Raw genomic sequence first — 16,311 nt, forward strand, 5'->3', positions numbered from 1 at the left:
AGCGCCGTCCCTGCGCCCTTCGCTGCCGGCCCTGGCACTGCCCCGCCGCCGGGGCCGGGCTGCCCTTTCCTGGGGCTCGGCAACCTGGCGGATCTGCCGGCGGCTGCAGGTAACGGGGAGGGCGGGCAGGGCAGGGCTGGGGGCTGCGGGGATGCTGAGCGGCTGCGGCTGGGACAGCGCTGCCGGGCTGGTGGCACCCCCCGGAGCTGCTGCGGGGTCCGGAGCTGCGCTGCTTTGCCCCAAAGGCGTGTGCTTTGCCCCAAAGGCGTGTGCTTTGCCCCCAAAGGCGTGTGCTTTGCCCCCAAAGGCGTGTGCTTTGCCCCCAAAGGCGTGTGCTTTGCCCCAAAGGCGTGTGCTTTGCCCCCAAAGGCGTGTGCTTTGCCCAAAAGGTGTGTGCTTTGCCCCCAAAGGCGTGTGCTTTGCCCAAAAGGTGTGTGCTTTGCCCCCAAAGGCGTGTGCTTTGCCCAAAAGGTGTGTGCTTTGCCGCCAAAGGTGTTTGTGTTTCCGTGCCCGCTCCCCACCCCACTCTCAGCATCCCGAGCCGAGTTGGGGATGCGAGCGGCGGCTCCCGGTGCTGGGAATGTGGGATGTGGGTGCGCACCCACCCGGGGGAGCCCCCTCCGGTCCCCGGGACTCCCGAAGTGTCCGGGGGTGGATCCGGACAGCGCCGCTCCCCTTCGGGCCCTGCCTGTTTAGCAGGGAGCGCTCCGGTTCGGTGTGAGATGATGGATCTGCAGCGTCCCGCCGTCCAGGGCTTCGCACCGCTGCTGTCCGGAGCTGTAAAATCCTGAGGCAGCACAATCCCGAGAGGGATTTATTTATTTGTTGTTGCTGGTCCAGCTGGAGGAGCGCTCGGCGCCCATCCAGCTCCCTGAGGATGCTCAGGGATGTCCTGGATGGCTCCTGGAGACATTCCCCGGCAGCTTAAAGACCCCAAATGTCCAGCGAGCACTGAGCAGAGAGGGTGAAAAAAGGTGTATATAAGAGGGTGTCACTTTCTCTTGATGCTTGGCAAAGAAACTAACTCAAAAAAAGAGTAATTGAGGGAAAATAGAGAGGGGAAATAGTCTCGTTGCTGTTTTATTGGAGCCCTCACCCACGTCCTGTCTGTTCCCCGCCCGGAAAACTGGGCATGGAGGAGTTGCAGTCGGTATGTGAGCCCTGCTCTGGAAAGGGGCTGCTGGAGCAATTCCTGGTGTGGAAGCTGTGAAATTTCACCCCTGGCGAGATGGAAATGGGGATTCTCCAGCCAGGAAAAACCTGGCTGAGTGGAACTCGCCGTGCTCTGGGACTTTAGGGCTGGGTCCTTACAGCCGCCCTTGCTGTGTGTAATCGTGTTGGCTTAAGGGTTATTTTGGGCTGGAGAGGGATTAGGGATAGATGTCAGAACCAGGCAGAGCCATGCTGCATGTGGAACTTAAAAAATAATGAATTATGGTTCTCTTTGCTGGCTCCTTGTCCCGGTGGGAAGGAGCCCGTGCAGATTTTTCTCCATTAGAAAGTTACATTGTACACGGAGAACATAAATCCCAGGTGCTGGAGTCTCCTCAGGATGCTCCAGCTGCCAGGAAATTTAGATTGCTGCTGGTTAGCAAGTACAAGTCAGAGTGGTGCTGCTTCTTAAAGAGCTTTTTGGGGGTTTGGATCACCCATGCAGGCTCACAGCCTTCTCCCTTCTTTCCCCCTCACAAATCGCCAGCTTACACTTGGCAGGTGTGGCCGGGGAAAAGCTGAGGTAAATGGATTTCCTGCCTCGCATTTTGTCTGGCATGTCCATTTTCCTCATCAGCTTGCTATGGAAAATGGTCCATTAATTCATTAGCCAGCCTTTATCCACCTGAGCAGTGATGCATCCTGACTCCTTAAAGCCTGTTGTTTTAACATCTCCTCCTCTGCCAAGCTTTGCAACATCTTCACGCTGCTACCCCAGTAATGTGGAGCTGCAGAATATTTCTCTGTGATTTAGGAGCTGCTTCTTCAGAGGCAAATACAAGCCCTGCTTTGATGGCAGAGTTAATTTTAGAGTGGGTGTCTCTGTCAAGCTGTACTTTTTTTGCTAAATGAGCGTGTTCTGCTTGTTACACTTTTCCCTGCCATGAATTCAGCAAAGCACGACCGGTGTTTGTCTTGGAAGGAAAATGAGTCTTGGTCAGATCAATTGATTTGGTGTCACGTTGTACATTCAGAAACTGCTGGCTCAGAATTAATGACAAAGGGTTTGGTTTTTAGCAAGGCAATAAATTCCTTGATAAACCAGGAAGGTTATAACGAGACACAGAACCAGCTGTGAAGGGACAGCCCTTTGTTGTACTTTTACCCATTAACTGTGTACCCTGATGTATTTGATCTCAAGTAACTGCCTTAAAGTCACCTTGCCAAAATCAGTGTATTTAGGGGTGTTTTTTGTGGGTTTTTAACACGTGGGTTGGAGTAACTCCCAGGTGCAAGTGCTGTTGTAGTTGGAGGTTAGAGATGCAGGGAGCAGGTGGCTCCTTCACCCTGATTTGTGTCAGAGGCACTTTGATGCTCAAGGGTGGTGGCAGTGAGGTCTGGGTGCCCTTTAACCAGACACACCTGGGGGGAATATTGTCCTTTGACTTGCTCTGTGAGTTTTCCTGAGGGTGAAGATAAAAGGCAATGATTGTAGATTTGAAATACGCCTGGTGCAGCTCAGGGCTTGTGGGGAAGGTGGGGCTGGACCTGGAGGGGCACTCAGGGCTTTCCTACGAACACAGTGGGGCAGGAACACGCTTTCCTTGGAGTCTGCAGTGCTTTAATCTCCTTTTTCTTGAGATGAAGCACCCACAGAGGTGGTGCTCCTGTTCCTGAGATGCTTTGCACCTTCACAATGATATTTTGTGGGATGGTTTGGGTTGGAAGGGACCTTAAAGCTCCTCCAATTGCACCCTTTGAGATGAGCTGGGACCCACCTGGCAGCCACTTTGCTTCATTAGGCTGCAGCCGCTGCTAATTAGGCTCCAACGAGCTCAATATGGGGTGTTTGAGTCTTGTCCTGCACCCCAGCCAGTGCTGGAGCTGCCGTGGGTGAGTGGTGCTTTATTTTATTTATTATTGCAGGGCGTTTCAGGGCTGCCCGGAATCCCTGTTGTGGGCAGCGCTGAGCTGGGCAGTGCCCGTGCTCAGGAGAGGGCAGTGTCACCCCAAGGAGCCCGTTCCCTGTCCCTGCTGAGCAGCACAGGAGCTGCCACCTCCTCACAGGAGTCCAGCACCAGGGTGGGTTTAGGAGCCAGGCTCCTCATCCCCCTCCCTTCTTCCCAAATATCCCCCTCCACCCTGCTCCTGGTGCCCACTGCCCTTTGCAGGAACACTCTGAGCATGGTGCTGGGAAAAGGGGTTTAAAAGACTTTATGGCAGTTGCCTTTGCCTGCCAGCCCCTCTATAAACAGTGATTAGATACAGCTACTTTAATGCATGTCTTGACTTTAAAAAAAAAAAAAATTAAATTACTGCATGTTGGTGTTTGGCTTTGCTGCTTTTTCCTCTTTAGCAAACCACTGTGTTCTCTCCACTTCCTCCAGAAGTACCCACAGATACTGGCAGGGCAACTGCCTGAATATTTGGTGCAATAGTCTGTCGTTGCTCAATAGCCTGACAAACAACAAAAAAAGGTTTTATTTTTTATATGCAATTAAATATTTGTAGAAGATTTCTGCCAAGGAGTGGCTTCAAGGTACAGGGTGTTCAAACAAGGAGCTTCTGGGATGGCAGCTGGGAAGGTTTTTGTGTCTGTGCCTCTGTGCATTCCATGTTTCCACATTTGGAATCCATCTCAGGTTGGGATTGAGCTCTGACTTTTTTGTTGTTCTCCTGGTCCTTGGGCAGGATTGGTCCTGATGATGAAAAACGAAAATGAAAATGTTTCTTTTTTGGACTGCTTTTTGTGGGTGGGACTCTTGAGCTGGTTTTATTTCTTTTTTTTTTTCTCCCTGCTGGATGAAGGATGAACTGGGGATAGGAGAAATTGCACCTTTCCTGGGGTGCTGCACAAATCTGGGCACCATCCCTGTATTTGCAGAGCCCTGCTGGTGGTTAATCTCTTCCTTGGAAAGAGCCTGGGCTGGTTTTAGTGTAATTGCTTAGTCCTGACAGACGTGAGCCCTCCTGCCCTCCCTGGAGCCACACTTTCCATGAGGAGCTGGGGCTCCAGGCTGCTGGATCCTGGAGGTGATGGACTGTGAGTTTATTCTCTTCTTGGCTGGGAATGCTCGGGAGAATCTGTTTCATTTTCAGAGTTTCACCACGTGGTGCTGTGCCACAGCAGCTTTTTCTCTCCCACTTTCCCCCTTAGATGTCAGCTTGCCTTTGATTTTTTATTTTCTTTAAATCCTGCTGCAACTTGTAAAACCTCTTCATAAATGTCTGGCCCCTGTGTTTTGCTTCCCTTTCCTCCTCGCTGAGGTGAAATGAAACTTTGTCCCTCCCCCAGCCCGAGGTGAAATGCACAGAACAGAAATATTCTGGTCCTTGGCTGTTTTTAGCTGTGCTGAGTTCCAGGCTCACGTTTGCCCAGGGAAAGCAGCTTGGATGTGACTGAAATAGTCCAAGGTGAAACCCAGAGTTTCCTCTAAGAGGTATTTTTGGGTGTAGCCTTTAAAAAGATGTAATGGACCGGTTGTACCCTCCAACATCCATCCACGTGTTCTCCTGAGCCATTCTAGGAGATTATATTTGGGCCACTTAGCTCGTATTGATGAATCTCCTGAGCTGACAGTCACCTAATCATAAATCAAGTCTAAAATCAAGTCAGTGTTCTGCAGAGCTGCAGCAAAACAAAACGCATTCCATTTCCTGACTTGGGAATTGGCGCCTGACGGTGCTAGGGGATGCTCAGGGCGTTCCACAAGATTCTTGGGAAGCAGGGCTAATCCTGAGCAGGGCACTTAAGAGCCTGGGGAGGATTTGAGGCTCAAGGCTGGCTTGCTGTGCTGTGAAATTGCCCTGGGCCTTGCCAGGAGGGAGGGACGTGGCCCTTGGGGGTGTCCCTGTGTGCGAGCCCATCTGAGCCCTGTGTGCTGACTGCAGGGCTCCTGTCTGAGTGAAACCTTGGGGAATGGGGATAAAACTGGGATCTGTGTCCTCAGTGCTCCCCCAAGGGACAGGATAGGGCTGGGGGCTTCCCAGGGTACAGCTTAAACCCAGTCCCTGGGATGGACAGAGAGGGCTTAGGTTTGTTTACAGGGATTTACCCCCGTGCTGAGGGCACTCTCTGATATTTGGGTGGATTTTGTCGTCTGGATTGGTGCTTTTTTTTGCCTTTTTTTTTTTTTTTTTTTTGCCAAGTGCTAATTAATGCTTCCCTTGGGATTAAAATATTTCCTGCATGTCCCAGCTGTTGGTGTAGCAAAGAGTCATCCAACCCCTTGACCTTCCTCAGAGGAAGAAAAGGCTCTTTTGGAGAAGGTGTGGAGTGTATGTTCATATCCAGGCTGTCTCTTTCCAACTACTTTGACCAGCCTAGGCTAGTGGAAGGTGTCCCTGCCCATGGAAAATGATGATTTTTAAGACCCCTTCCTACCCAAACCTTTCTGTGATGATTCTGTAATTCTCCTTTCTTGCATGAAGCAGCCCTGTAAAGAAATTATTCCTCAAGGCTGTCAGGTAGGTGATGGTTTTTAGGCAGTTTCCTGATCAAGCAGTGATTATTTGCAGATATTGTGGGAATTTTGGTGTCCATCTGCCTAGTAATTATTCAGGAATCTTGTCAGTGAGATTTCAGACTGTCAGTCAGTCCTGTTGCAGTTTGAAGCCCAGCAAAGAGGCAGCTCCTAGGTTGTGTTTTGGGTGTCCAGGTGTGATTTGCTCTGTTTCCCTCAAGCATTTTGGGCTGGAATTTCTCCATCCATGGTTGATCTTAGACATCTGCCCAGCAATAGTGCCTGAGCAGGCCTTCAGGTCTGTGCATTTGGGGATTTGGGAGCCCTGGGATTCATCAAGCCATGAGGTGAGGTGAGACTTTCTCAAACACCTATTTTTAGATGTGTTCCTGTTCACGTGCTAATTACACTCATCATCGAGGATTGCTGTGCACTTGGGACACTGGATTTGTAATCCCTGTTTTCCAGCTCTGAGATACCAAAACGCCTTCCAAAAATACAGGTATTGCTGTCTCCTTTTCCCCTGTGCCCTGGAGCTGGGGACTGGGAGCTCCCACCGCGCTTTCTGTGCTGCATTTGGTGCTTTGTGAATACAGAGTGGTGGCAGGCTGTGGTTTTTGGGGCGATTTCCCCTCCCTGCATGGGTTTTGGCATCAGTTGGTGGTGGCTGCAGCTTGCAGGATCATCTCCTGCTTTCCTGGGTGCTGGGTGGAGGCAGGATCTGCTGTCAGAGTGAAGCAGCTCAGCTCCTCTTTAGCTGGGAGTTAATCACCGGGAGGCAGAGAGCTCGCAGCCCTCATTAAAAGGCTGATTTAAAGTGCAAGGTTGACAGCTCGGCTGGAGATGCTTTCCCTTATCACAACTGGTCCCTAATCTGTCTCCTCTGCACAGGGATGTGTTTGTTTTGGGGTTTTTTTGATTTGGATCTCCAGGCTCCTGCTCTGGGAGAGCTGAGTGCGGAAGGAATGTGCTGTGAGACAGCTGCAGATGCTGAGATGTTGGTGTGGTGGGGATAAAGCTGCTCTGGTGTGCCTGAAGCTGGCAGGGAGAGCCCTCTGTGCCTCACAAGGTCACTGTGATTCCCCAAACACAAACCCTGCCAGGGCTCCTGGCATGGTTCTGCTCTGCCGAGGGAAGTAAATAAAGCTGCTTGTGGGCTTAGAGGGATGGGCAGTGTGGGAGGGGATTGTCCTTCCCTGGCTGTGCACCTGGGCAGGTTTCAGCTCCAAGCCTGGTGCTGGGCTTGGCTGAGCCCCAGCAGCTGCAGGGAATCGTTCTGCAGTGGTGCTGGGAAGGGAATCTCTGCCTCAGTGTCCCCTGGGGCAGGGGATGGCTCCTCTGGATGCTCTGGGGCGTCAGGAGGAAGGCTGGCTTGTTCATGGCAAGGATTGGATTGGATTGGATTGGATTGGATTGGATTGGATTGGATTGGATTGGATTGGATTGGATTGGATTGGATTTGGGAGCTCCTGCTGGGCTGGAAATCCCTCCTGGAGCTGATGTGATGGCCACCCCAGGGTTAGAGTGACAGTATGGCTCAGGAGAGAAGCCTGGGGGCTTGTTGGGAAGCTCTGACCTGGTGTCCAGGCTTTCAGAGCTGCCCTGTGATGAGCAGGTACAGATCCACTTCTAACAGCACAATAAGCCTTAATTTTTGAGTCCTCTGTTTCTCAAAGACTCAGCTCACTCTCATGACAGAAGGGGTTCAACAGAGTCCTTAAATCCAAATTTCTGGGGTAATTGGTTATATTGAGCTGTATTGGACCCGTGAGGAAATCACTTTGCTCTTTTGACTTCTCTCCCATCTCAGGGGAAATACTGGCTTTCCCCTTATTTCCCTGAACTTTGCAGCTCACCTGCAGGGTTCCCTGGAAGGACAGATCCTGAAGCCTGGCTTGGATCCTGCTCTGCTGCTCTCCTGGAGCAGATTTGGGGTTGGATGTGGAGCTGTGGGGTGAGCACCAAGGGCAGCTGAGGCCAAAGGAGTCACAAACCCCAACGTGCCCGCTCCACTCTCTGCACCTTCCCAGGCATTTTGTGCCTGCCCTTATCTGGGCTGATATTTGCAGTGCTGATAAGAGAGGGTCTGTAACAAGTGTGCTGTGCCTCAGATAAAACCTGCAGTGCGTAAGAGCTGTTCCAGCTCGCCCTTATCGGCTCTATTAACCCTGAATATCAGCAGGGCTTCGGGTTGGGGCTGCCCTGGCTCCCTCAGCACAACGCAGCCAGGCAGCAACTGTGCTGGGGCTGCTGCTCTGTAAGTCCCCCTCCAGGGTGCCTTCCTTTTATTTTTATTTCTTTTTTTTTTTTGTATTTTGGGGGTTTATTGTTTGTGGTTTTTTTTTTTTTTTTTTTTGGTTTTTTTTTTTTTTTTTTTTTTTTTTTTTTGTTTGGTTTTTTTTTTTTTTCCTTTTTTGTGTTTTTTTTTTGCTGTTTTTTTTTTGGGGGGGGAGTTTTTTTGTTGTTTTTTTGGGGTTTTTTTTGTTTTTTAGGGGGGTTTTGTTGCTTTTTGGGGGGTTTTTGTGGTTTTTTTTTTTTGGTTTTGGGGGTTTTTTTGTTTGGTTTATTTTGTTTGGTGTTTTGGGTTTTTTGGGGTTTTTTTGGGTTTTGGTTTGTTTTTTGGTTGGCTTTTTTATTTGTTTTGTTTTTTGTTTTGGGGGGGTTGGGGTTTTTTTGGAGTTTTTGGGGTTTTTGTTTTTTTGGGTTTTTTTTTTGTGGGGGGTTTTGGGGGGTTTTTTGGGTTTTTTTGGTTTTGGGATTTTTGGTGGTTTTTTGTTGGGTTTTTGAGTTTTTTGAGCTTTTTGGGGTTCTTTTCTTTAATTTAAATTTTGAGATCAAGGTTTGTGAACTGCAAGGTTTCAAATACAGTTTTGGGATCAAGGTTTGTGAAGTGCAGGGCAGCTGCCTGCTGGTTGTGCTCTCTGTGTGAGGGTAATGAGGTGTTGGCTGCTCTCAGCATGGATTGAACAGGCTGGATTGGAGGTGTCACATCTCCAAAAAGAGGTGCAGGTGTGGCACCTGGGGACTGCAGGTGTGGCACTTGGGGACATGGTTTAATGCTGGACCCAGCACAGTCAGGTTACTGGCTGGACTCAAAGATCTTAGGGGTGTTTTCCAAACTTAAGGATGCTGTGAGTTAAATTTAGGGATTCTAGGGATTCTTGCATCTCTCCAGGCTGCTCTTTGTGCAGCCACTAAATACCAGTGCAGGGAGCACAGATTTCCTGCATCACCTTGGTGCTGCCTCAGGGCTCTGACCTCTGCAAGGGTGAGCAAACATTGGATTGAAGCTGCCAAAGGGTGAAGCTCCTCAGATTGAGACCAGTTCAGCAGCCACAGCTGCTTTGGGCACACTCACATTCAGGAATTCCTTCCCAAAATCCCATCTGGCAGTGGGAAGCCATTCCCTGTGTCCTGTCCCTCTCAAAGCCAGGCTTTAGGCTGCTGAGCTGGGCTCAGTCTGAGGAGAATCAGCCCTGCCTGGAGCTGCTGAGGAGATGGGTTTGGGCAGAATTGGGAGCCAATGCTGGTTGCTGTTCCCTGCTGCTGTGCCCAAGGTCAGCCTGACCCTGGAGCTCCCAAACTGTTCCCAATTTCCCAGCCAGCACTTGCTGCTCTCAGCTGTGTGAGCAGCTCAGGGGCTTTATCAGCCCCTGGTGCCTCTGCCTGGGCTGTGTCACAGCAGCCTGCAGTTAAAATCAGTGGGGACAGGAGCTCCTGGGGCTGTGCAATTCCAGTGCCTGACCCAGCAAAGCCATCTGATGTCTCCCAGAGTGGATCTGCTGATGGTTCTGTCTGGATTGACTGTGAAGATGGGGAGAAGGAGCATCCTTGGTGCTCCTGGCAGCTCCAGCCCCTCAGGACTGAGGCACTGCCACATTTCCCTGGTCTAAAAACCACAGCCAGGAAACACCAAGGGAAGGGGTTGCAGTGACCTCAAATCTCCTTTTGACATGGAGAGCTGCAAACTGGACCCCTGAGCCAATTCTTCCTTTTTGGAAGGGGTTTTGTGCTTCAAGCTGGAAGTGAACTACAACTGTGGGGCAGCCTGGAGTTTGTCTTCTCCTGCTTGCTTTTGTCTGGCCACCCTAAAACTTATTGCTGTGTTTCAGCATTGCCTGAAGCTTATGAGATATTCTGCTCCCACATTTGGTGACTGATCCCATATGTTTGATTCCAAAATGCTGTTACGTTTTTTTCTGGCTTTATGTTGGTTTTTGGTTTTTGTTTTTTTTTTTTTTTTGTTTTTTTTTTTCCTGTGAAGGAAAGGTATGAAATAAATCCTGCCTAAAAGACTTGTGGCTGTCAGCTCTTGGACAGGGCTGTGAGGAAAACCCTGTTGTGTCTCATGCCCCATTGGGTTTAATGCTTGCTAAATGGCAGAGCTGTGGAGAACAGCTCTGGAGCTGGGATTACAAAAATAAATATTGCTGCAAGTGGCTGAGCTTGGGAGTAAATGGTGCTGGGAGTGGATGTCCAGGGACTGCTTGGGTGTCTGGATTCCCCCCAGGGCTCTCTGCCAGCTGGGAGGATTGGGAATTTGGGAAGGCAGCCTGTGGGGAAAGTCCTGTGTCCCAGCAGTGATAAATCCTCTCCCTGCTGTGCAATGTGAGGGCTGTATTTATATTTTTTCTTTTATTTTTCTTTTTTTTCCCTTTTTTTTTTCTTTTTTCCCTGTTTTTTTTTTCCCATGGTTTTCTGGGTTTTGGGTTTTTTTTTTTTTCATGCTTTTTTTTCTATGGTTTTTTTTTTTTTTTTTTTTTTTTTGGGGTTTTTTTGGGTTTTTTTTTTTTTTGTTTTTGTGTGTGTGGGTTTTTTCTGGGTTTTTTTTTTTTCTGTTTTGTTTTTTTTTTGTTTTTTTTTTTTTTTTTTTCTTTCCTGTTTGTTTTTTCTTTTTTTCTTTCCTGTTTTTCTTTCCTGGTTTTTTTCCTAGTTTTTTCGTTTGGTTTCTACAAATGGCTTCTAGAGCTGAAACCGTTTTTGGAGTCTGATCTTTTCATTTTGCCCATCATTTACAGATGTGACAAAAAGAGAGAAAAAAGGGTTTGCCACTTGTCTGGCTTTTAGAGAACTCCAAAGTGATGGAAAATCAAATTAAGACCTGTCTGCCATGGTCATCCTGGAGCTCTGGGGGCTTTGCTCTTGCTTGTGCCGTCTCCGTCCTGTTTCCCCATGGGAACAGGGAAAGACTGAGCTTTTTGTCCTGCCTTTTAAATGGAGAAACACTGGAGCACCACAAAGAAATCATTTATTTGTCCTCAGATAATGTGACATCACTTAGGGTGATGCTCTGATGATGACACTCAAAGGAAAGGTGTCAGATATTGAAAAGATTTGGGATCATCCCTCTTTTCCTTGGTTTGGCCAAGAAAATAGGTGTATTTTCTAGTTCCTTAGAAAAAAATAAAAATAAAGGGCATGGCACTGCTTTGGGCAAAGATGAGGGTGTGAACTCTTGGATACTGTAGAAAAGCAGACATGGAGATTGATTTCTTCCTTGAGGTTTGTTCCTATTAATCCATCTTTGTGGGTGCTGCTCTTTGCCTTCAGAACCTCTTTGATTGTGATGTTTTTAGAGGGTGGTGCAGCCTGAGGTGGGAGAGAGGGTCTGGAAAATGCTGGGTGGGAGCCTTTGCTTGGCTCCAGCATTTTACTACAGAAATTTTGCTCTGCTTTAATTGTAATCTCAGATAATGTTAATTTTTGCCACGATCACTGGCACAGGCCCTCTGAGGAAATGGAATAATGCAATCTGTGGTGGTTTTCCTCCTTCCCTTTTCCTTTCCAGCAGTTTTTCCCCAGTGCAAAACCCCGAAGATGAACCCTTGTTCTCTGATTGTTTGTTATTTATTTCCCTGCTGTGATGGACATTCAGCAGACACCAGAAACTCCCTCAGCTTTGGCTGAACCTGCCCAGAACAGCTCTGGGGGCTCTGCAGGGGGACGTGTTTGGCACAGGGATCTGGTTTATCCTGAGCCAACATTCCCAGCTCCCAGAGCATCCTTGGGACCACCAGGCTGTGGAGGTGGCAGTGGGAGAATTCTGATGCAGCAGTGACACAGCTTCTCCACCTCTGGGATGCTCACCTGGGCTGTTGTGCAGCTAAAACCCATTCCCTGAGTGTTGTTTGTATTCATCCTGAGTGAGCTGTTACCCTGGGAGTGTAACAGAGCTCTCCAAACCCACTCAGCTCCCTGCTTGCAGTGCCTGAGGGGTGTGGAGGAGGCATTTATCCCATGGATAAATGGGAGAGCAGTAAAATCCCGGTTTTATGGGGCTGGGTGGAGGTGTCTGAGCTGGTTTTGGCCACTTTTCCCTGAGAGCCTTTGGCACATGGAGGTGTCTGACAGCTGAACCTGCCCCTGCTGCCCCCAGCCCTGGTTCCCAAACCCTGGGGGTGCTCTGTGAATGATTTGGGAGCAGGGGATGTGTTGGATTTCCATCTGGAAGTGGCCCTTTCCTGTGAGAGGAGGATGCTGAGCACAGGAGATCCCAGGAATAACCTCCCTCTGGGGGTGGAACACCAACAGCATCACTCAGCTCTCAAAAAATGTTCTGTTTCACACTGAACATGGGTCTCCTTAGGACAACCTGTGAGCTGTTGTGGGGGAAAAAAGAATAAAGTGAAAATTGGTTTGTCAGGACAGAGTTTGAGGCTGGTCTGGGTCCAGTCCCTAAGGGAATATCCAGTGTCCCCAAAGTAATCAGTCCACCCAGGCTAAAAGGTGAGAATAAAGGCAATTTCCTCTCGAGATGTCATCTCCCCGAGGTCTTTGCTGTGGTGTGGGTTTGTTTGCTGCCAGGCTGGGCACAGCAGTGACAGAACCCTGTGTGTCATTCAGGTTTATGTTTTCCTGGCACTTCAGGACCTTGCACTGCTGGCCCAGCGAGTCCTGAGCTCATCCCTGCCCTGTGGCATGGGAGCCATTCCCTGTGTCCTGTCCCTCCATCCCTTGGCCCCAGTTGCTCTCCTGGACCCCTTTAGGCACAGGGAGGGCTCTGAGCTCTCTTTGGCTCTTTCTCCTCTCCAGGTGCCCAGCCCATGGGTGGGTGGCTGCCCAACAGGGCTGCTGACAGCATCTCTGGAAATGTCAGTGCTGATTTGGGCTCTGGAGGAGCTGGGGGTGCAGCAGAGCTCCCCACAAGGTGCTGGGACAGGGACAGGGACACGTCACCTCTGAGCTGTCAGTGACTCTGCTGCTGGTTTGGGCCATGGGCAGCCTTGCCTTGGCTTGCCTTGGCTGTCCTTATTTGCCCAGCACAAATGGATTTGTCACCCAGCTCCTGGTGGCTGCTGATTTGTGTCTCTGGATCAGATCCCTGCCTGCCCACCTGCTGTGCTCCTGCTCGGCTTTCTCTGCTCCTCCAGCTCTCCCTAAAACCTCTCTGCTTTCAGAAATACCCCTTGAGTCTTTTTCATCCGGTTTCTTGTTGGGTACAGAGATAATGCTGCTGTGGCATTCGCTTCTTATCCTGCTGTTGCACCTCTTGGTAGTTTTTAACAGCTTAATTTAAAACAAGCTCTGAATTAAAGTGTGTGGGTGGGATGCTGCTCTGACTCTGCTGAAACTTGCGGAAATTCCACGTGGCAAAAAATGGCTTTGGGGAGAGGCATCTCCTGAGATTTTCCTGTCATGGTTGTGCTTTTCTCCTTGCTCCAGCCTCCCCACTTGCTGATGCTGAGCACTTAAAAAGCACGAAAGCTCTGCCTTGCACCCAGCCCAGAATAAACCCTGAGCTGGGAGCCGTGGCAGCTCAGCACAGCAACCTCAGAGGAGTCCTTATAGTGGTGGAAGCAGATGGAGCTTGACTTGGTGTCAGTTCTGAGCTCAGAATAACTCAGTTTTACAGCAGGGGGGTGGAAAGGTGCAGTGCTGCCACAGGAGGAACTGAGCTCTGTGCAGAGCCAATCCCAGGCAGGGAATATTCCCACTCTTGGGAAGCCTGGCCATGAGGAAAAGCTCACTTGGATGTGTTTTGTACAGGTTTTGTCTTGGGAAGGTGCTAATCAAGGTGTCATAAAGCATCCTCTGGTGCCTGCTGGGGAATCCCATTTCCAGAGCATCTCTGGGAACTTGAGAGTATGGAAGGAGTGGGATCTCCTCTGGTATTGCTGCTGTAGCATTGGAACACAGGATATTTGTTGGGAAGGGTTTAGAGATAATGGGGCTGGTTGATGATAAGCAGATGTGTCCACTTTGCTTTGGGAAGAGGTGCACAGATTTGATGTTTCCAGCACTGAAAAAAAGGAAGTGGTGAAGAACTTGGGAGGCTCCTGCAGCGTTTGAGATCCATTAAATCCTCTGCTTTGAGGGATTGGGAATCGCAGAATCACAGACTGGTTTAGGTTGAAGGGACCTTGAAATCATCAACCTGAACAGGTTTCTCCAAGCCCTGTCCAGCCTGGCCTTGGACACTTCCAGGAATGGGACAGCAGTGACCCAAGGTAGGGAAGGAGGCTGGGACAGAGCTGGGCAGCTCTGGGATTAGCACTAAATCCTGGGCACAAAAAGAAGCCTCAGATGCCTTGGATGTCTGGCATTTCAAGGATTTCTCCTCTGGTTTTTGCTGAGCCTGCCAGTGAAAATCCCCAGAATGTCACAGTTATTGCATGAGATTGATGCACTAATAGGATTTAATTTCTGCAGAGCTTCTGGTGAGGGGAAGAAGTCCCTCAAAGGAGCACAGGTATTTTGGGAAAGGCTTAAGTGGAGTAAAATTCAGCTGCAATCATGCTACAGCAGGGGAGCTTGGAGATGAGCGAGATGGAGCCAGGAGCTTGATCCCTTCCACATAGGATGTGCACAGCCCTGTCTCTCCCAGCTGCCCCTGAGCTCTTCCCTGCTGGAAAGAGAGGGATTGTCTCAGTGAAAAGGGTATTCTGGATCTGCCTGCTTTGCCATGGAAGCTCCTGCAAGGCTTGCAGAGGTGCTGCTGTCCCAGGGTTTGAGTTCCTGGCCCGTGGGGAGCTGCTGCATTCTGCTCCCGTTTCCTTGCCCTGTCAGGGCTCCTGGGGGCTGGAATGAGGAGAGGCTGGAGGGGAAGGGGAGTGTGGAAGGTTTCCTTCCTGGGGAAAAGGGCTGCCAATGCAGCTTGGGGGGAAGAAAACCAAACAAAGCAGCTTCTCTTCCCTTCTGGCTCAGAGAGGGGTGTGATGTCAAGGTGGGGCTGAGCCTGCCCCAAGACTCTGGGAATGTTTTTTCTTTCCTTTTTTTGAGGGATGGGGGATTGGTTTATGTGCTTTTCTGTTAAACCTCTCAAACAATGCTGCTTCCCCTTCCCTGGAGCAATTGTTCCCCACGGCTCCTTCCCCTTCCTCCCCATCGTGGGAAGAGCTCTGTGATGATGATGGATGGGCTCAGATTGAGTCTCTGCTTTACCTTCCTTTGTCCTGCTCAGCTCTCTTGTTTTCCTTTGTTATTTCTGCCCAGATCCTCATCACAGGGCGGCCAAACCCAGATGTGTTAGTGCTGATGGAGGGAATGAAGTGTCAGAGCAGCTTCTGCCTTCACCTTGAACTTGGCAGGGCTGGGTTAATGACTCCATGATCCTGTAGGGATTTTCCAGCCTGTGATTCCTGATTCTACAAGTGACTGCAAAGTCTAACAGACTTCCTAGGTTTCATCTCTTGAGGCCATGTAGTCTCTCCTGGGAGAGCCAGTTTCTTCCTTAGAGGGGTAAAATTGCTCTTTTTGTTGCCAGCCTCATCTCAAACCTTTTCAATTGCATCCATTTTGGGAGACAAGATTAATATTTTTAATTGGTGTCATTTTTCAAGGCCCAAAAATCCCAAGACAGTGATTGGACCCTGGCACGGGTTGCCCAGAGAAGCTGTGGCTGCCCCATTCCTGGAATTCATCAAGAGATCAGATTGGATTTGTCCTTCAGGAGCATTTCCAAGGAAAATCTGTCTTAGAGTTGCATGGGAGAGATGCTGATCTCTCCACTGGGACTTCACTGTGAGTTTAAGTCAGAACTGAGCAATTCCATGTGCCACATGCAGGAATGATAAACCAGTGGATATTCCAGGCTTAAGGATATCAGTAATCACCTGATACTGCAGTAACTCCACTCTGACCTGTTTCTTTTGGAAAATATCCCCCAGACTCCAGATAAGAACTTGCAGGTCCTTCCAGCTTTATCAGAGGAGCTTCCTGCAGGGAGCTGTTGGTGATCTGTGCCAGGGAGGAAGGGGAAAGGCAGCTGGGTGAATATTCCATGACTGCTTTGGAGGGCTCATGGAAAGGCAGCCGTGCCCTGGGGGGCTCTGCCCTCCCTGCTGAGGTGGAAATCATGTGGTCTGATGAAACAACAGCTGATGAGAACCTGTTTTAGGGGATTCCATCATGCCAGGACAGTCATCCTGTTGATAAGGCAAACACCCTCTGTAAACACAGTAATTAAACACAGTAATTAACAGTCTGAACTTGTGAGAGGTGCTCTGATGGAAACCTGGCACTTCAGGACAAAATGTGGTGGATATTGAAAGCCTCTTTCCCTTTGGCAGTGGTAAAGGATGTTCTTGCATGGAAATCTGAAATAAAACCTCCTTTCTGTGCCCTTTGCACAGGCTGTGGTTAGGAACTGCAGGTAACCCCCTGAAATGGTTATTGACTGGAGAGCTGCCTGGCAGTGCTGCTGTTTGCTGACTTGACAGATGATAACAGCCTGTCCCAGTGTGATCTGAGCATCTGT

The 16,311-nt window shown here is 49.6% G+C and overlaps 1 protein-coding gene across 2 annotated transcripts in view; it reads left to right on the forward strand.

Annotated features, from left to right (window-relative positions):
• GDPD5 (glycerophosphodiester phosphodiesterase domain containing 5) overlaps positions 1-16,311 on the forward strand; it is a 98,395-nt gene continuing 82,084 nt past the window's right edge. The window contains exon 1 of one of the 2 annotated variants that reach the window (XM_058825296.1): positions 1-109. The gene's annotated coding sequence lies outside the window, so the exon portion shown is untranslated. The remainder of the gene's footprint in view (positions 110-16,311) is intronic. The other variant, XM_058825295.1, reaches the window with a different exon arrangement.

This window comes from Ammospiza caudacuta, chromosome 2 (assembly GCF_027887145.1).
Source record: "Ammospiza caudacuta isolate bAmmCau1 chromosome 2, bAmmCau1.pri, whole genome shotgun sequence".
NCBI lineage: Eukaryota > Metazoa > Chordata > Aves > Passeriformes > Passerellidae > Ammospiza > Ammospiza caudacuta.